Source organism: Phasianus colchicus, chromosome 27 (genome assembly GCF_987193195.1).
Source record: "Phasianus colchicus chromosome 27, bPhaCol1.hap1.1, whole genome shotgun sequence".
Classification (NCBI taxonomy): Eukaryota; Metazoa; Chordata; class Aves; order Galliformes; family Phasianidae; genus Phasianus; species Phasianus colchicus.
This window is the reverse complement of record NC_143462.1, coordinates 3,441,286-3,462,075: the sequence shown is the minus strand read 5'-3', so window position 1 is coordinate 3,462,075 and position 20,790 is coordinate 3,441,286. Positions and strand designations below refer to the sequence as shown.

The 20,790-nt window shown below is 43.2% G+C and overlaps 1 protein-coding gene and 1 long non-coding RNA gene across 9 annotated transcripts in view; one reads left to right on the top strand and one right to left on the bottom strand.

Moving 5' to 3' along the window:
- The window catches only part of LOC149914815 (uncharacterized), a 114,673-nt gene extending 101,236 nt beyond the window's left edge, over positions 1-13,437 (bottom strand). For 3 of the 8 annotated variants that reach the window (XR_016460222.1, XR_016460221.1, XR_016460224.1), the window contains exon 1: positions 13,333-13,421. This is a non-coding gene — a long non-coding RNA (uncharacterized LOC149914815). Of the gene's footprint in view, positions 1-3,674; positions 3,771-13,332 lie in introns of those variants that run through there. The other 5 variants (XR_016460223.1, XR_016460220.1, XR_016460219.1 and 2 more) reach the window with 5 other exon arrangements.
- Positions 13,438-13,533: 96 nt separating this feature from the next.
- Positions 13,534-20,790, top strand: part of KCNU1 (potassium calcium-activated channel subfamily U member 1) — a 72,844-nt gene continuing 65,587 nt past the window's right edge. The window contains exons 1-2 of the mRNA XM_031602223.2: positions 13,534-13,623; positions 16,018-16,109. The gene's annotated coding sequence lies outside the window, so the exon portion shown is untranslated. The remainder of the gene's footprint in view (positions 13,624-16,017; positions 16,110-20,790) is intronic.

Sequence of the window (20,790 nt, the reverse complement as noted above, 5' to 3'; positions counted from 1 at the left end):
GCCACAAGTTGTCTACGAGGGTAACAACTTCTCATATGTTTTTAACTGTTTCTTTTACGTGCATTATGCCACCAACAGTGGGAGAAGTTTCCATGGGCTTCTGTTCTGAAGAGAGGAAATAAAACCCATCTGGGTAAGTAAATTATTACAAGTCTGATAACGACAGCATCATATGGATGAGTTCAGTGCTGGTGGTGCAGGGCAGCCTGGAAACACTGAGAAGCATAAACACACATCTGAGAAGGAACACAGCCACCCCAGCTAAGCAACTCAACAGAAACAGCAGTGAGATGAGATTTGCTCTCGTTTCCTTGGTGCATTCAAAACAAGAAGAGGATAAGACAGTGAAAAAGTTCTTGATTCGTTATTTGTGGAGTGTATTTTTCAGCTGGGTCCACTCCCAAACACTGCTCCCCATCCCCTATTATAACAATAAATTCACTTTATTGTTAACTCCAGGAAAGAATAGAAGTGCAAACGATTAATTAACACAAATATGATTTGCCCCCTAAGATTCAATGACATCAGGAAGTAGGTGGTGACCCATAATCCAGATGTTTAAACACATGTAGACACCTTGCTGCTGCTGAAGTGATGAAGAACAAGTCACTCTTGTATACAAACATGAAATCAGAGTATTTCATGGATGCATTTCTTATATCCTCCCCCAAACACACAGTGCTGGCACTGCCCTGGGCTGCTGCTTCCAGAGCTGATGCTGCTCCATGCCAACGCTGCATTCTGCACCAGATAAGTTTTCTGTGTAGGTTTTATGCTGAAGTGAGGTCAGTTTCCACGCAGCAATAAAACAGAAGAGAAATATTAACAAGGACTGGCAAACTTTTAGGTTTTAATTTCCCTGAATATTTATTTGAATGCTTATCATCAACGCCCATCACCTTGACAACGAGGCACTTATTTACAAGTCTGGAAGCATAGGAAGGCATAAAGATACCCAGACAGACTGAGCTCTATGGAAATAACTGTCCTTGCTGTTTGACAAGTGACCCTCACATAACAGAGAGATGATCACCACCTGAGAGCCAGACCAGTGCATCCCTTACTGCTCTCTGCTTATGGATACATCCAAGTTCACAGCCATCTGTAGTTATTAGGGATCAACTTGTCAGTAATCCACTGAACACCATTAATTCCCTTTTCCCACTCCACCCCACAACATAAGTTTGTTTTCTGAGCATTGTTGCAGAACCACAGGTCATCTCAGCAGCATTTTACTCTTCTTAAGTCTTCCTAATACAAAAAGCTTCATTAACTGTGCAAGTTTACCTGTGCAAAGAAAGATCCCTTCTAAATGCCCATCAAGATTAGCACAGACATCCAGACAACAGATTCTGGGGGGAGTGGTTGACTTTGACAATTAAAACCAAATCTGCTCTGCTTTTAAAGCTGTGTCTTAAAGGTATCCGAGCCCATCACAATAATTAGCAAAGGGTCTCCTGGGAGGAAGAAGACATCATGAAGCCCTTATGGCCACAAAGCAAACCACCACCTGTGAGGAGCTCAGCAGCACGGACTGAGTTAAAAATAGAGAGAAATGCACTTTAATTGCACCATCACTTCTTCCCTCCGAGGTGGAAAGACCTTCCTAAGATGTGGATGTGTTCACATGAGGCGTTTGAGTCATGAAAATCCCTGTGCTCGACCTCCCCTGTTTTCATAGTGCTGTTTGGTAGGCTGGAATATCACTGAAATGCTGTGGGCTCTCTGAAGCTCTGCCCTCTGTGGTTAAAAATCCCTCTTGCTGTCACTACACACACAATCATTTGAGTTGGAAGGGACCCTTACAGGCCATCTGGTCCCCTGCAAAGCACAGAAACACCCACAGCTCCATCAGGTGCTCAGAGCCCATCCAACCTGACCCCAGGGATGGGATATTCAACACCCCTCTGGGCAACCTGTGCCACTGCTTTACCACCCCCTGCTGTAAAAAAAAAGCTTTTTCCTTATATCCAGTCTAACCTTCTTTTGTTGAGGCTGTACTTTTAGCCCTACAGCAGCCAGCATCACTCAGAACCAGCCCCAAACTGCTGCTCCCCACTCACATATCCCTGTGCGTGGAGTTGCATGCACCAATACAGTCAATAACTCCAAAATTCCCAGAACCAGGCAGAAATATTCTGCCAAGTTAAACAATGGCAAGTTTAGCAGGTGTGGAAAAGTGCCAGCACACAATTATTTTGTTTATAACTTTTTCCCCTTATGTCTCTACAAGATGAGCCAGATATAAGTGTGGGGGGGGGGGGGGGGGAAGAAAAAAAAGCATCTTGTTATGTATGCATTTAGTTCACCCAAAATATATTGAATAAGAAATCAGCTGAGCTTAGCCCCTCCTATAGCCTACTGAATTCCTCACTGAATTAAAGCAGCACTCTGGGAGGTGGGAGAGGAGGGGACTGGTGGAATGCAAGCAGACAGAAGGATGGAGGGACAGCTTAGGGATATAAACATGCCTGCACAGCCAAGGAACACTAAAGGATGCTCCCATCACTGCACACAATTACCTACCAGGCCTTTACCTCTGCAAAAACCCTGGAAAACAAGAGCTCTAATTGGGAGCAGCAGAAGATTGGTGAGCTTGAAGGGACATCTGCTGGAAAGAGCTGACATCGCACCAAGCCCACTTTTAGGGTTGAGCATCAGCAGAGCAGGAGAAGCTCAGGTGATGTTACAGATAGCTCAGGGATCAACAGCCCAGAGGAAATAAAGATAATTGCATTTCAGTCATTACCATTTCCTTTCATTCAGGATTCAGTTGCGATTGCATCAGGGTATCCAAGCGGGGTTTATCCAGCTGGATGAATTAAATACAGCACCTGCAGAGCAGAGCGTGCTGTTCAGCATTGCCATGCCCTGCCAGCTGAGCAAAACACTGAGATGGAAGGGCAGGGATCTACACCATGGAATTGCCAGCTTCCCCTCAGCAGCTGTCCTCAGCACAGGCAGTGCATGGTGAGGATCACTGTGCAAAAATGGGAACGTTTCACGTTCTGCTGGTGCTTTTGTGGGGCCAAGAAAGCTGCAGGTCAGTGAGGCAAGGACAGAACTCAGCCTTCATGTCCATTCACTATTCCCAAACCCCACAGTGCTGATTTATATTTGGAAAGTTTGAGATCAAAAAAGTAAACCTAAGTTTTCCAAGCATTTAACCCAAGAAAAACAACCAAAAAAACCACATTTCCTAAGGTTTTTATTTTCAAATACAGTTGGGAGGATTCCCTGCCACCCCTTTTACACAAAGCTTTTCAAGTGCTTTTGCTTCGAGCTGATCTTCATAATTAGAAGAGCTGATAAAAATTAAAAAAACAGCCTTCATTAATGGGATCTGTGTGTATTAGAGTTCATTAAAATGTAATTCCCAGAAAACAGGACATTCTTAATCCATCCATACTTGGGAAAAGAGTGAGCTATTAATTTTTTTTTTTTCCCCTGCATGTATCTGTAGGCCATGTGTGTTAATTACAATTTACTTGTACAAATGAGAAAATTACACATCAGCAAGTGGTTAACTAGTTATTAACTCAATTACTCTTCAGAGATCAGGGAAAAATACCCCCAGCTAAGGTGTCCATTCTCACTTGTAAGCAGTGCCTTGCACGTTCTTTAAGGTAAAAGAATCAAAGCCTTATTACAAACCCCATTTAAGCACACAGTACCTTGCACCTTCCAAGTTACTGTTCTGTTTTAGAGGATGTTTCTTGACTAATTGCAAAAGAAAGGATCAAGTCAGACCCAGTAATTGTCCTCAGTTTCCACCTGCAAAATGGTAACAGCAATAGCAATCTTGCTCTTTAAGATAAACCAATTAAAATGATGGCATAAGCACTACGTGCAGCTTTTTAAGAGTCTTTTCTAGGTAGTTATCACTCCCATCATACTCATGAACCAACCACTCCTAAGCAATACCAGAACCATCCTAAATTATCTGTAGATAAGGAACATCAGTGCATAAAGCTGCTATTATAAGGTGGGTCCTCTTATTATCTGTGTTCCTACTGAGTAGATTGTGGCACTGCAAGAATAAAGAATAAAAATACCTGGGTTTAGTGAGACACACAGCTTTTTGGTTAACCTGTTACACTCAGTGCCATTGGCCAAGAGGTAATTAATTACTCAACCTTTCGTTCTGCTTTTGGTTCCCATCCACATAAACCACTAGAAGTCATTTCAGCAACGGAAAGAATCCAACCTCCATTGAAAATAAATCCCAAACACCGATGGGCAGCTTCCATCTCTGTACTCAGAGTGAATTTGGCTGCACCCCTGAGACAAAAAGCAGGAGAAACAGACCAATAATTTGGCTGAAGAGATGAGCTCCTAAAGAAAATTACTCCAGGAATATCAATTGCGTCTTATTAGGGGAAGAACTGAAATGAAACACTGTTCCATACATGTCCCACATCTACCCTGTACTGGTATGAGTCACTACATACAGCAGAATATCAGCATATGGAGCAGAAAATGGTGCAGAACTAAACTGATCTTCCACCAGGGCAAAGAGATCCCTTGGAGAAGCACCATTTCCCACCAGTTTGTTGTCTGTTCAGTGTATCAGCAGCATCACTTGATTTAAAACATATGAAATGTCACCCAGGCTTGTAGAGAAGCAGGCTGAGCATCTTTATAGATGAAGTTGCTGCCTTTTTCTTTTCAAGGTGTATACAGTGATGTTTTTCACAAATGCTGTATCCTCTAACTGCTACGTAATGAACTGTTGATAGATGACAGCAATCATGACTGACTGCTATTATATCTTATTCTGAGTGGCAGATTGAATAGCATGAATTCATTTCAGAGAGAATGAATACCTTCAAAGTGCCTTTCATAAACAGGAGCCTTCAAAGCAGGGTTACCATTTCCAACAAAGATTCAATATTGCTCCAATTTACTTTTCAGATGGAGGGCCAAACCCCATCCTCATTTCAAGCCTTTTGAAGTCAAACACCAGAGCTGACTTTGGTTTGCAAATTTTAATGTAAAGGATACAGCTTAAAAAAAAAAAACAATTGTTACTGTGCCTACCAATCATACTGCACTGTAAAGTGAGCACATTGCTGCCCATTGGGGGTCACCCAGCACAGAAAGACTGAACCCATCACTCCACCATCCCACTCTTCTGCTGGAATCCATTGAAGACCTTCACCATACCAGGTGGGATTTCCTGGTAGAACTGATAGTATTTGTTATAAGGCAGCATGGAACCTCGTTTGGGTCATAGGACACATTAGAACACCTTCTCTACTTTGTAGAAGTTCACATCTACTTCTACGTGGCAGGTTAATCTAGCAGTGGAAAGCAATTATAACCAACCAAAGCTATAGGTCAGCAGTAGCAATGTATTCCTACCACTTTCTCAAGACAGATTTTATAGTTTTACATGCTCTCCAACTGCAACTTCATCTCATAAGGGGATTTTGGATTATGCAGTATGCACTGAGAACCTATGAGAATGGATCTGAAATAATCTGTCTCTACAAGCCAAACTGCAACAGCAGAATGCAAAGCAAACGCTTGCTAATGCTTTTAACACATCTGGACACTAAAAACAGTGGGACAACACAAGGAAAAAGCGTTTTGTTCTCATGGTAATACCAAGCTTACTGATGTACATGGAGTACAGGTCCTTTCCTTCCTATCCTGCTGAAGGCCAATGCAAATAAGTAATCAACAGCAACAATGAAAGCCCAGGAAAGCAAGCTGCAATGCCTGATTTGGGGTCAGAAACTCAGAATCAAACTGCTACTGCAGCCATCCAACATGGATTTCTTCAAGGAAAGTGAAGATGGATTTATTATAATTGTAATACCTGCAGTTTTATTCTAGACAGCTGGACAGGGCTGGTATGCTACTTTCACATGGAGCAATGCAAGTGAAATGAGTATATCTGTATTCAACAATTCAATGTATCCTGACCTACAGGACGTGTTTTCCCCATATTCCACCTGCATTGCTGAGCAATACATTATGGAATGCTGCACAAGGCTGAAGAAATTTTGATTTTATCTTCATATCAGTGAAAGCCAAGCATGTAACAGCTGTGTACAAGCTGGGAACAGTCACTTTCATACACCTGATCTGTACCGTGGGCACAAAGAACAGCTTCCAGCTGCAGCACTGACATCCTACAAGGATGCTGATCCAGCATAGAGATACACCCATAGTCTTCCATCCCAAAGGAGGACAGCAGTGCACAGCTGCTCCATCATTCCGCCCCTTCCTGCAGCACAAAGCAAGGCACTGGGACAATTTCACAAGGCAGGTAGAAGTCTCACACCCAGTGGTACGCATGAAATGTGGGCCAGTAACGTTATCATAAGATTTTCACATCAGAAAATTGAGGTCTTACTCTTAAACCTGCATATGTGGTGATGTGCTGGAACAGGTTGCCCAAAGAGGTTGTGGATGCTCCATCCATGGAGGTATTTAAGCCAGGCTGGATGTGGATCTGGGCAGCCTGGTCTGCTGGTTGGTGACCCTGCACATAGCAGGGGGTTGGAACTGGATTGTGCTCCTTTGCAACCCAGGCCATTCTATGATATTTAGGTATCAGAATTCACCACAGGCTTCAGCCACCACAGATGAATCTCTAAAGGAATCAGGGGCCTCATCCTGCAACTCACATCTCCTTATTAAGACAGTCCAGAGCATCTTCAACAACTCTTGAATGCCCAATCCCTTCTAGCAGCAGCACCGTGCAGGCTCAGAGCAGCAGGCTGCAGCTGAAACATGCATTGGGGTGCTTCCCCCAGCCTGCTGTGTTTGGAGAGCTGCACACAGAGAGCTGATCCACATGTTTATTACATGAGCTGCCTGTTTAGATTCGGTAACTTCCCAACTCCTCTCCTACAGTTACTTTTTGAAATCATCTTCCAACCAAAGCAGTGAATCACATACATCCCCCACTGAGGACCAGGAAATTCACCTCCCACTGCGTATATATTGAATCCCAAATGATAGAAATAAATAAATAAGCCCTCAAGTTTCCCTCTGAACTGCAGAGTAAATACTTCTAAAGAGTGGAGCAAGTGGTTTGAAGAGCTTGTTTCACTTGTTCCATGCAAATATCAAGATTAACAAAGAGATTAATTATTTCCCATTTTTCTTCTTACAAAGGATGCAGGCAGATTTAGAATAACAAAAAATAAACCCCCTGGATAAATATTCATCACAGTGCTGAACAGTACAAAAGCAACTCATTTTTTATGTAGAAGGGGGGGAAGAAAACAAACTGTCAGGAGTGCTCCAGAAGCATAAATCCATATTAAGTGAGGACTCTCAGAGGATGCACTCAGTCTGGAAGGAGGGCTGGGGGCACGGAAGGGCTGTGCAGCATCTCAGGATCTCAAGGAATTAAGTGAGAGAGCCGAAAAAATCAAAACTGGATTTGGATCACATCAAAACTTGTATTTGTTCCTATTCATCTTTTTGTTCTGTGAGAGCTGTAATCACGGGTTCAAGTCTCTTAACAGCTTCAAAGCTTGGGAGGATTTTGCTTTGAGGTCCTGTGCTAAGTTCTGTTTGTTGTGAGATGAATGAGTGCGTTGTGCAGGAACAGAAGACAGGCTGAAAAGAGAAGCAGCACCAAATCCACACTCACTTCTACACACACTGGTGATAAATACAGACCCATCTTCTGGGATGCATGCAGCACCAAAGGTCAAATGCTGCCTGAGAAATGAACTGGCACTGCATTCTGCAGATGGTTTTGGGCTGAGGTGGAGAATTCTGTATCTGTTTTGCTTTGAGTTCCCACTGCAGCTGAACAAGCTCTCACTGCACATCAGAAAAGCAACAAAACCACACTGAGAGGTGCTCTGCCATACAATAACAGCAGCATCAGTTCTGGGCAGCCTGACCAGAATTTTCAAGCTTTGCAAAAAAAAAAAATAAACCCTTGGCAACAAAATGCATTATTTAAAATTACCCTTATACTTAATATCCTGATCATTAAAGGCACTGAATCATAATTCCAGCATGCTGATGGTCTGTGAGGCAGCGTTGTGTGGGTGGCTCAAGTAATTCAGTTGAGATTAACAAGAACTATCAGGTTATCCACAGTCATTAGATGACTCTTCAAGACCAGTTTAGGAAGCTGTTTATTTGGGAAAAGGAACAAAACTCACCAGCTTCAACTACTGCTGAAAAAAAACATTCTTGCTGGAGTGAGTCTGGAATATATAGATAGAAAGACATGAATGGAGGTATATAGATACACAAAAGTATAAGGCTGGATGTGGCTCTGGGCAGCCTGGTTTAGTGGTTGGCAGCCCTGCACATAGCAGGGGGTTGAAACAAGATGATTATTGTGGTCCTTTTCAACCCAGGCCATTCTATGAAGCTGGAGTGAAGAGAAAACTGCTCTCTAACAGCCAGGCTGAGAGGCTCTGACTATGAAACTTTCAGTTATAAAGGGTTTCTGACACCTGAGTGAAGATCTGTGCTACCAATATGAGGCAATGGCATTTATAAATGCAGGCATGAATGCATATTTGTGTACACTGATTTGTTGTTTTCTGCTCAGCATCTATTTAAAAACATACTCAAAATTCATAAAAAATGTGTAGAAATGATTTTTGTTTCACCTTTCAGTGGTAATTAGAAAAAAAACCAAGAAAAATCAAGGTAGACCTTTAGTGACATTTTGACTTTTTTGGAACAATTTAAGGTAACAGCACATTTTATTTATTGGATGCAACAGAGACAGAACTTAATACATATAATTATGCAGTTTGCAAATGTGACAGCTCTGATGTTGCTGCAGTGCAAGTCCATGCAGTCAAATTAGAATCATAATGACAGTAATTACACTAATTAGCTTTTTTTCTAGTTTGTTACCAGCAAAGTTTTGCATGTTTACTCGAGTAACAGCTACTTCAGCTTCCCCCTGAAAATCCACCATAACCAATTCACTAAATAGCTGATTTATCACAGCCCTGTAATACACAAGGAACATTCAGAGATGAAAAGGCAGATGCTAAAAGGGTAAGGCTTAAAATCCATACAATGTTTTTCATACATTATTCACACGCGCAGTCTACAGCTGTAATGCTTAGAAGCTTAGACAGGCATAGGGTGAAATATTTAATGCAATCCACAGGCAAGCAGCACGACTGACACGTAGGAGTACACAGAGCAGCCTCTTGTTGTGTGTAAGTGACATGGAACAGCAAGGCTCCCAGTTTCCCAGCACCCAAACAAGGCTTTGTGCAGCGCCTGTTAACCAAAGTGCTTTCAAACCACTCTTCAGATGTGAAAAGCTCAACACTGAATGGCTGCAAAGATCTCAGAGCCAGGCTCTGAACACAGCTGAATCCCATCTGCACAGAGCACTTGATACACCTGGGAGGATGCCCTTGATATTCACTGAATATTAAGCACACAAATTGGGTGCCAAGACCACCTTCTCCTTAAAATGAATACAGTTCTCCTCCCAAGAATATACATTAAGGTGACTATTATAGCCCCACGTGTCCCCAGCAGGAAATGTATGCATTTATAGACTGCACAGACACAGGACCAGCAGTCACATCACATTAACCACCAGGCAATGCTCTCAGTCACACAGTCTGATTTTGAGGTGGTCCTGCACAGGGCCACGAGTTGGACTCGATGATCCTTATGGGTCCTTTCATTCTAATCATCATTTGGGGTCAACTACATCAGAATCTGTCCCTCTGCTGCTGTCCCTCTCAACGTGAGGGTCAAAGCAATACAGCATTTAGCTGGGTTAAAGCACAATGAGAGAAAGACTAGAAAGTGTGGGTCTGTTGGGTATTGGTTGTTCTATCATACACCAAATTACACCACTGTACTCCACACACTACGTTTCAAGAAAGCCTATGAATACAGCAGCACATTTATGATGAACAGTTGCTCTATCTTTTTGATAACTCTATTACTCGAGTTCAAAGAAGGTTTATGGACTAAAAAGCCTCAGGTACAGCCATGAATGTTTGATGCCTTCGCATATACTATGATTGGAAGTCACTCCCTGTTGGAATTATTGCTCTCTGACAGTCTGTGGTCATTACAGGCCAATGGGAGAAGGACGACTATTAAAAATTATACACTTCCTATATTACAGGGTTATTTTTGCATTGAAAAACGGTACTAACTCATTCAAAGAGCCTTTGAAAACAAACAGAACTGTAGGCAACCAGTGTTTGCACAATGCCAAAGACCCAGCATGGTAACGTGAGGAGCTGCAGTCTTCTTTTGCAATTTATTTTGAATGACTGAAGAAGAGAAGAATTTCAAAACCACATGGGTTTATTTTCTGTTGAACACACCAAGGGATTCACCATCAGTGCCTTTGTCACAATGAACCAAGTACTGCCTGCTCTGAAACCAACAGCCCATCCCATTCCAGGGTCTGTAGACAATTCGTTTTCTATTCCAGATACACCATCCAATGAGAAGCAATTTAGAGAAGTGACAAACAGAAGGAATTAGGGGTCAAAGCAACTCCATTCCAAAGCTCTGCAACAGCAAATCAAAATCCTTCTTGGAAATTTTACATGCAAGTTTGGCTCATCTTATTACAGCAAAATCTCCATAGGGAAGCTATTCAAACAGCACCCAATTGGTGTTCCATACAGATCTCAACTCTCCTGAGGTCTCAGGTGTTTTACACTGTTATGAGCACCAGCAGTGAATTCTGACTTCACATTTATATCTTATCTGAGATCTTATCAGCAGGGATTTGAGTTGGGCCAATCCCTGCTGACCATCTTTGTATTCAGACAGCCAAATTCAGCTGTACTGACGCCACTCTCAGCACCATGGGGTCATAAAGTTTAGCAGATTAGTGGACCCAAAACACAACAAGGGTACAGCACATAGCAAAACAATATCAAGAACTAAGGAACTTTTTAAAGCCTGTAATTTCCAAACACAGCAGTTTGGACACCTGCAGTTCCCCATACACACATTCACACATCCTTGCTTTGCTTCATTTCCTTTACATTTCTGTTCTGGCCATTCCATTCAGGAATAAAAAATAAATAAATCTGCTATGCTGCTTTGGTTTTATATCGTGGAGGTGAATTGCAGTGAAGCAGTTGTGCCTATTAACAAACAAACCAACCTCACCACAGCTCTGCATCCTTCCAACCCTCAGGTTGCAGCACACACACCCACAGATCACTCACACACATGCAGACACAGCAGCATACAGAAGCTTAAGTTTGAGGATCTATTTCAAAGCTCTCAGCTCTTGAAAATGGGGGTGGGAGGGAAAGCAAAATAGGAGATTTCTGGGTGGGGAATCAAACAAGTAGTTGGCAGCCTTCCTATTTGTTTTGTTGTATTGTCTCAAGGAGCCATAAGAACACATCTCAGAATGCAAAATCAAACCTGATGCTCTTTGCATGCTCACAGTGTCACAAATTAAGATGAGAGTCTGGAAATAAATTATCAGACCTTAAGAGAAAGGCTCTGCATTGACTACATCTAAAATTCATTGGGATGAATAGGAGTGAAAGAAAACACACTCACACCCACAGAAATCATCTTTAGAAATGCTGAGTGATCAGCCTGCAGTCCAACCCTCCACCAGCAGGAATTTTTAACTAAAAACAATAGAAAGGAAGAAAAAAGCTCCCATAGGAATTCAATTTGAGGCCTTTCCATAAGAACTGTATTGCCCTTTATGTGCATCACCCAGCTCTCCTACTGCTTTGTGCATCCTGCAAAGTTCCCACTCAGCCCCACGGAGCTCTAACAGCCCAATTATAACCAAGCAACCCACAGGATATTTTTTATTGCAACATTACCTTTAAAACGCTTCAGTCATTTTTTGTCATTATTTGTCATGGCAACAGCAGTTAAGACTTTTCTTCCCTGCTCCTCCCATTGGTTTCACTCTAAACTCTTCTCATTCTGCTCTTGGAATGAGAAGGATATTGATTTGCTGCCCTAGTGGCATCTGGGAAGGGCCTCAGCTCCCTTCTTGCCTTCTTACCATTCACTTTCAGCCAGATGCCAGCAGGATTCCCTCCCTACCAAACACAGGAGCTAACAGGGACTGCACAGGGAATGAGCCAATGTATCAGTGAGGCAGGATAACACACCATGGGATTGCAGGCAGTGGGGGTGAACATCCTTCCCTCTTCCCATTCACTGCCCCAAGAATTTCAGCTGTGGCTCTGCTCCCATCCTTATCCCCTCACCAGTAGGATTCCTTCTATCTCCATTCCCCACCATGGGCATGCCTCAAGGAGGATTTTCCCTTTATGATCTTAGAATTAGATCACGCTGTATGGCTCAAGGGCGATTCGAATAACTTTTAGTAGCATCTCTTTATTTTCATCTTTATTCCAGCACATGAAAAGTTACCATAGCACTTCATCTACACAGCTCACCTTTTTTTTTATATACTTAATGCTTTAATACCCAAGCAGCGTGGTATTGTTAAAAGCCACCACCTCATATAGAAGCCTAAAAGCCTGCTTATGCTTCATGCAAATATTTCCTCAGTCGTAGCTTTTAATCTTGAGCAATCCTAAGGAACTCAATCAGTTCAAAACCACCAGGATTATCTAAACGTGCAGGGTGGGAAGCAATCGGTGAGCAGCACCAAACACTGACTGCATCCAACACAATTTATTAAAACAGGCAGCACAAAAACACAAACCACGCCACTTCTACACGAATAACACCCCAGCAAGCTCATTCCCATAAGAAATAAAGCCGCATATGGGGTTACAGCAGCAAACGAACGCATCGGGCTGCTGCATCGCTGCAGGGTCAACACGAGGGAAAGGCGCTGCAATGCGAGCAACGGAACAGCGCCCCCTACCGGCAGCACCGAATCATTGCAACCCGGAGGAGGGCGCGGAGCTGCGTTGTAAGCGCTGACCCCCAACCACCCAACTCCGCCTCTTTAGGGGTCCTTGAAGCACTCAGAGCTCGGCATCGCTTAGTAAAGTCGTTTTCTCTGCTACCTACAGCAGAGTTATTGCTCTATTAAAGCTTTCGCGCGTGAGATTTAGGGTTTATTTCTGACCTTAACAAGAGTTTACCCTCCCCAGAATCGCCTTATCGCGCTTTTGCCACTCTGCTAATTGCTCCGAATGCTCCGTTCGGAACCTCTTAACTGCTCAGATCGCACAGCAAAAGCCACCAACGTCGTCCCTGCCTCCACACTCTCCAGCACGCACCCGCGCTGCCTGACACGCAAAGCATTCAAGGCGCGAAGCTCCCGACCCGCAAACACAGCCGAAAAGACCCCCACACTCAGCAACATTCAGCAAATCCACTTTAAAAAGACAAGCACTAAACGCACTTTTAAACATTTAAACAAAAGCCGCTTACCTGCAGTCCGCGAGCTCCCGCAACATCGCGCATCTCTGATGGCTACCGGGGGGTCACTGAGAATTCACGGCCTTTAACAGTCATCAGCGGTCATTAACGGTCATTAATGGCCACACCTGCTGTGCGAGTGCAGCTGTGGGGCCAACGGCTGTGGGAGAGGCTCAGGCGGAGCTCGGCTGGCTCAGATGTGGGGCACGCAGCCCATGGTGGGGGTTGGAGGTGGGCACTCATTGCAGCCCCAACATCTCTAAGGATTCAGTGCTTTTCCTTGCTGCGGAACTGCTGAAACAGGTGAGACCATAACGAGCCACAGGTGGGGCTGATAACGCACTGAGCTTTGGCTCCTTATGGCTAATGCAGGAGCAAACTGCTCCTTACCCCCCACTGCCATGTTCTGCTATGGGCTGTGTTGGCAGTGGTGGCTTTCAGTGCTCCTAGTGCTATCTCTGGCTGTGGTGCCCCTTCTTTCAGCCCCCTCCCTTGCCAGCACTTGGCTTTGCTCCTAGCTGCATGCCCCATCTCTGGGGGATGTATTTAAGGTCAGGTTGGATGCTGCTCTGGGCAGCCTGGTCTGGTGGTTGGTGACCCTGCACCAGTTTGGGGTTTGGAGCTGATGATCATTGTGGTCCTTTTCAACTCAGGCTGTTCACAGTATGGCCAGGGTTGGAAGGGACCTCAAGGATCACGAAGCTCCAACCCCCTGCCACATGTAGGGCTACCAACCTCCACATTTCAGAGCAGCCCAGGCTGCCCAGGGCCCCATCCAACCTGGCCTTGAACACCTCCAGGGATGGATGGGGCATCCACAGCCTCTCTGGGCAGCTGTTCCAGCACCTCACCACTCTCATAGCAAACAACTTCCCCCTGACATCCAACCTCAATCTGCCCTCCCTCAACTTCAAACCATTTCCCCTTGTCCTGCTGTTATCTCCCATTTCAAAGAGTTGTTTCCCCTCCTGTCTGTAGGCTCCCTTTAGGTACTGAAGGCTGCAATGATTCACCCCGCAGCCTTCTTTTCTTCAGGCTGAACAATCCCAGCTCCCTCAGCCTGTCTTCATAGGGGAGGTGCTGCAGTCCCTGTTCCATGATCCCTCAGTGCTGTGCCTGCTGAGCGCTTTGGGGTGCAGAGCTGAGTGCTGCTGGTGCTGCCTCCAGGGCTCAGAAAGGCCCTACAAATGCTGCAGGCCATCTGCTGGGAGCTCAGATCGTTATAGAACATCCACAACTGTGTGCTGGGAGCTCTATCAGTACAATGTGACTTAAGAATTGTATTACGCTTGTTGCATGCAGAAACCTAAAGGGTTAAATTAATCCAGTATTCATTTTAAGAGCTGCAGTTTTGCTCCTTACGATGCTATTGATCCCATTTTCTTCAAGGAAGTTCCAAGAAATTGTGGTTTCTTTATGCACTACGGGAGCCTTTTGCTGCAGCTGCAATGCAAATCAAGCCGTTCTGATCACCACAAACCCATTTTGCTCTTTAGAGATTAAAGCCCCCCAGAGGCAAAATTATCTATTTGACCCAATGGGTTTTCAGGGCTTTGATGATCTTCCTTGTGGATGAGGGGGTTTGTGGTGTCATTTTCTATCCACGGAATTTACATTAAGACAAATGAAGAATAGAAGAGGAGAGTGGGATCGTGGGTACAAGTGTGTCTGTATAAACATACTTTATAATTAGATAGCTATTATTATAGAGCAGGGGAAGAACTAAACCGATACAAATCACTTCTATACTAACCTAATTGCATCCGCCAAAGAGTTCATAGCAGCATCATTCTTTTATATTAAAAAAAAAAAAAAAAATCATACCTCTCACCAATTATTATTATTCTGGTGAAATGTAAATGCAGAGCAGACCGTGGATACCAATTAAACTGCAGTTGGCAGAGCTGCTATTCTCTAAATAGAATAGGTGTAAGGGGACAGACAGCAAAATAAATAATGAAATAGGAAATAATAGAAGTGTATATCTGTGATATTGTCAGATTGTCTGATGAGCCAACGGGGAGATCGGGGGAGAAATAATTGTATAAATCATTGAAGCAGATTCTTGCTATTGGTTTGGAGAGAATCTGTTCATTCTAAATGCAGTGCAATTAATCCTCACGATCTTTGGTGTGTGTAACTCTGTGTCTCAGTGCTCGAAGCCAATAGAGGATCTCCAGGGGCCACCAACCAACTTTGCTTCAATGACATACAGCTGTTCCACAAAACCAATGCAGTACCTTTCCTATCAGAATACATTGCTTCCATTTACCCAGAGCACAGAGTGATGCCTGGAATCACTTACTAAGGATTCCACGAATGCAGGACCAAACCTGGTTATTTATGTCACCATCCTCACTGGAACAGGTTGCCCAAGGATGCTCCATCCTTGGATGCTCCATTCTTGGAAGCATTCAAGGCCAGGCTGGATGTGGCTCTGGGCAGCCTGGTCTGCTGGTTGGCGACCCTGCACATAGCAGGGGGTTGAAATTAGATGGTCATCGTGGTCCTTTTCAACCCAGGCCATTCTATGATTCCATGTGATGTTAATAAGAGCTTATTTCCATCGCAGAAGCCTTCAGAAGTTGTTGCAAAGCACTTAAAGAGGAAGCAGGGCTGTGTCTGAAATTGATGAACTTCTCGTGTTTGCTTGCTTTTCTTCTTCTTGATTACTTTTTCTTTTTTAATTATTGTTAGATCTACTGGACTTCATCACAGCCAGGAGAGGAAGAAGAGGATGGGAGGAGAGAAAGGAGAGAACATTAAAAGAGTTATGGACAAAGATTTAGGTGAGATTTATGGTTCATATCTTGCTATGGAAGGAGAGGAGCATTATGACAGTCATTTATGGCTCCTTGCTGTGATGGAGTCTTGGACTGGAAATGAAGAAGGTGCTGTTAAACAGGCTGAGATGTTGTAAGCAAGAATCCTCAGCTGCTACAACCATTGGCTGATGGTCTGCTGGAAAATTAGTGAAGCTGTAATGGCTCCTGGACTCAACCTTAAACCTGTTGTGTCAGAATTCATCTGCTTGTTCACACCACCTCACAGCTATGGCTCAAATGGGAAAGATAGAGTGGCATAAGGATGGTTTTGCTGCTTTGCTATTCCCCTGAGGCAGGAATAAAAAGAGACTGCTATAAACTTCCTTCTAGTCTTCTGTAAGTAGGAGGGTACAGATTTACACATAGGCTATTTCTATTCCACAGAATGACTTTGAAATAGGCTTATAGTTATTGCTTTACAAGTTCTTTTGGATCGTTGCACCTCCCTACATCCTTGGCTTTTGTGGCCTTATTTCCTCGGCGTTTCTGGTGTTTGGTTTGTTCTCCAGTTGGCTCTTATCCTTTATCCCAGGGAAATCTGGGGAACTGCTGCACTTTCAGCTCTTAACATAAACAAATGTGATGCTACCAGTAGCTGGAGCTGAAATCAGAGCAACCAGCAAATGGTTCTCTGCCAAATTAAACAGCATTAGTTACCCATCCGTGAAACAGAAGGCAATACAAAGAGTAAAGTCAAGGTTGCCCCTTTGGAACACAGCTTTCCCAAAGCTCAGCCCACAGTGCAGCACCCTCCTACCTGTTGATTAAATCATACATACAGCCTTACATCTTCCTTTTGAGCAGTGCTTTAAATTGACAAACATCCCCAGGTAAGTTTGAAGCTCGGCCTTACACAATTTATTCTAAAGTATCCAAGGTTGTATTGTATTCAGGTGGCTGTGGCTGTGTTTGCTGGCAGATAAGCAGAGGATTTCATTTCTAGACTGTCAATCCAGCACCTTTCTACTGGCATCATATTCCCTTTAATTAAAAGTAGAAAGCTCTGACAGTCTGTTAACAATGGAAACACTTGGAAGCAACTGTACTATTAAATGAGAGCTGTTTCCAAGTCTCTATTGTTAATTATTACCATTACTAAGTATTTAGAGCAGGGAACACGTTTACACTACTGCTCTGTACTCAGCATCAGTCTGCAATTAATTTCCAAGGCTGTGATTGAAATGAACTAGATATATACATTTTTCCCTTGATGTCCCTCCAGCAAAGTGATGCTCTGAGGTGTTTGATGCTACCGTCTTCAAAACATTTCATCATCTCTGAAACCAGAGCTTCCAATTGCAGATGTCCATTTGAATCCTGCAGGCAGAGCACCCAAAGTCTTCTACCCTGAGTGACAGAGGACACCTTGATTCCATAGTGTAGATACAGACCCTGATCCTATTCCATAGGCTCTTGTGGGACATAACTTCCACTATTTTGTCTAAAGCCACTTTGTGGAATTGGGATGTGCATCCTGGATTTAGGAGTATTATTTCATCAAGAAAAGTGAGGAAAAATTCCCAGAAGTTCCTAAAATGCCATCGCAGCCATCCTGACAGCTTAGCTTTCAAGTCCTTGCAAATAATGTAAGTAACAGCTCTCTATTTTTCTCTGATTTTTATGTTCTTGGTTCTTCTCAGGCCCATCTGAAGCAAAGCTCATCACCGGGTCTGAATGTTTTTGTTTTCTATGTGAACTTGAACAAACAACTTTTCTTTGTTGTTTCGTACTTTCTCTTAGATAGCAAAGTGTGAGCTCCTAGCCGTTGTAATTATTAGTATATTCCTGGAGAAAATTGCAACAATCTATATTAAAGGACTCCCTGCAGAAGCTTACACAGTAGGTATCCAATTCTGCATTAAATAAAAGGCACTTGGAACAGCCAGGGGTTTAAAATAGGAGAAGGCAGAGGGAACGAACAGGATTTTGAGGAACAGCAGGGATGATTTGCAGTGGTCAGAGCAGATAGTCGTGCTGAATTATTTGGATAATTAGTCTTCATTAGCAAATTGGAGCAAATGATGATACAATGCCAAGATTGTGTAACGTGCTGGGCGGAGAGATTCCTTCTTTTTCCTTTCTTTCTGTTTTCTCAACTGAGTAAAGCCCATATTAAAAGTAAGGCTGGTACTGGGTTTCAGTGTTTGACAGCAGGTTAAGGGAAGGTGTCTTGCAACCCACTGCTGCCCTTTTGTGTGCTTATATCTGCTAGATTTAATATCTGCTGTGTTGCCCATCTTCACTTAATGATGTATTCTAGGAATGGAGAGGCTTAAACAATGATCACAATTGGTTAGATGCCTTTTTTTTTTTTTTCTGACCCAGTTGGATAAAGCTTTGCCTTCTAACAGTTCTGCCTTTTGATGGGGAAGGATTTATTGCACAATATGATGATGTTACTGTATGTTCTTGTCCATTAACCCATTCTGATGGATTCATAATGCATTAATCACAACAGTACTCAGCATCAAGTCCTTATTTCACAAGGAAGTGCAGTCTACCATGCATTCAGACCTAGGAAGGGTGATGTTATCTGCATCATAGTATGATCTGGCTGATATCCTATAGCTAACAAAGGTTAGAATGGAATATTAGATGTCCAGTATTAGAGGAAACGTGTAATAAGATTGTAAATTCCTGACTCATAATGTGCCATTTGTCTAACACAAACAGGATTCAAACAACAGGGAGAGAGTAGGAGGTGATTCTTTAGTTACTAAATTATACCTTGTGAACTGCAGAGGATCTGTAATTAACGGTGCCAAATGAGTAAAGTCAAGAATTGCATTTTGTAGCCTTCGTTAGCAGTTAAAAAGAAAGGAATGGAGGGAAGAACCCAACAGCCAGCAGGTTAGAAGTTAATTAGGAGCAGTTGTAAGGGAGTGCTGCTTTACTCTGAAGCTTTCGGAGTAATTTAAAGCTTTTTAATGCCACTATAAAAGTTTCTTGTGCTGGAAAGTCTTCTGACAAAGGAAAACAAATCCCTGGGTAACTCCAAGCCAGGTTGCTGGTAGCTTTTTGGATTCTGAACTGCAGGGTTTCTGCCCATCAACACGTCTAACTTGCTGCATTTAATTTATTTCACCAGATTTGGTGGGGGTGAACTGGTCAGAGTTATGCTTAGTCAGCATAAGTGCTCATGTTTTAATGTGAGCTGTGTTGTTTTCAACAGTGGATGTTGAGGAGCTCTTAGCATTATAAGCAACGTGAGTTGAGAAGCATTTATACTTGAAACACATCCTAAAAAGAAATGAACCAAAAGGTGTTTGCCAGCAATATAACAGAACCTGGTGCTGGCTCTGTCCCTTCCCTCATCTCATCGTTTCTTGCCTAGTCTGGTGATGTCACCATTCAAACTATGGGAAGTCACAGAATCACCAAAGTTGGAAAAGATCAACCAGTCCAACCACCCACCCATCACCAATAGTTCTCACTAAACCACCTTGGTGATTCTGTGATTCTGTAACATCACATCTGTGTGTTATTGGATCACCTGGCCAACAGTGATACCGATTTGATGCAGGTAAGACAAGTTGCCTTCCTGCAGAATTAGCCAGAATACATAATGTGTGTTTGTCCTGTTTGACAGCTGTGGTAGGAACGTTCCTGATCAAGCAATATCTGATCTGTAGGCACAAAGTTACCCCTTCAGCATTAATTTCCGTGAGCAGACTTGCTTTGTCCAAATTCAGCACTTTGTCTCTTAACCTAATGCAGCATCTTAAACTGAATTTACAGTCCTGTGGAACTTCAGCTTGAGTTCTCGTAAAAGCAGGAGCATAAAGCACTCATTCTGTTCTTTCTGTGGGATTGCACCACCGCTTCTGCATCAGGAATGATGGGACAGACACCATAACCTTCATCTTTCTTTCACGTAGTCTGTGATCACCAGTGATGTGCCATTGAAACAGGCTCTGAAACCTGTCACTGAATTAAGTTTGAAGTGCTTGATGTGATTCTTTAATTAGAAAAGCAAGGGATAACTCATTTCACTTGCAAATTTTGAAGCATCGTAGGAACTGAAAACTCCAAATGAGGATTCCTTTTGGGAGACAAGAAACAGGGACAGCAACATGTAGTTTATGGCTTAACCAGTACATTTTCTTCTGAATACAGAGAAACAAATGAGACTTGAAGGGAATTTTGAAGTCCCTGCTGTCGTGCTGTTCTACAGCCTGTCCCTCTTGTGATGCTGTGTTCCCTACATGAGTGCGTTGTCAAAAGGACCAAATAGCAGCAAGTGTGTAAGGGACAGTGAAAGGATAAACTGAATAGCTGTGCATTCATCTCTGGGAAGCTCCATTTGTGAAACATGGAGCAAGCTGAAGCTTCTGGTGAGTGAAATAGAACTTCTGGGTGATGAGATTCGATACCAAACTGTGGCTTTATGGCTAGAAGAGTCACTGTGATAGGCATTGTGAGGCACCTGTTTGAAAACCAGTGTGCTATAGACAGTGTTTTTGTTATATGCTTTCTGCAAGGTTACATGTAGATCTACTGTAGTCCTCATGACTTTGATCTGGATGTTATCCTCACCTTCCACGTCCTTCTGCTGTTCCTTTGCTATTTGTTTCTGTTGTGGATTCCTATGGACTTGACTTTGTCTAACAGAGCACTTTGGTTTCAAAGGGAGTATTTGGTCTTT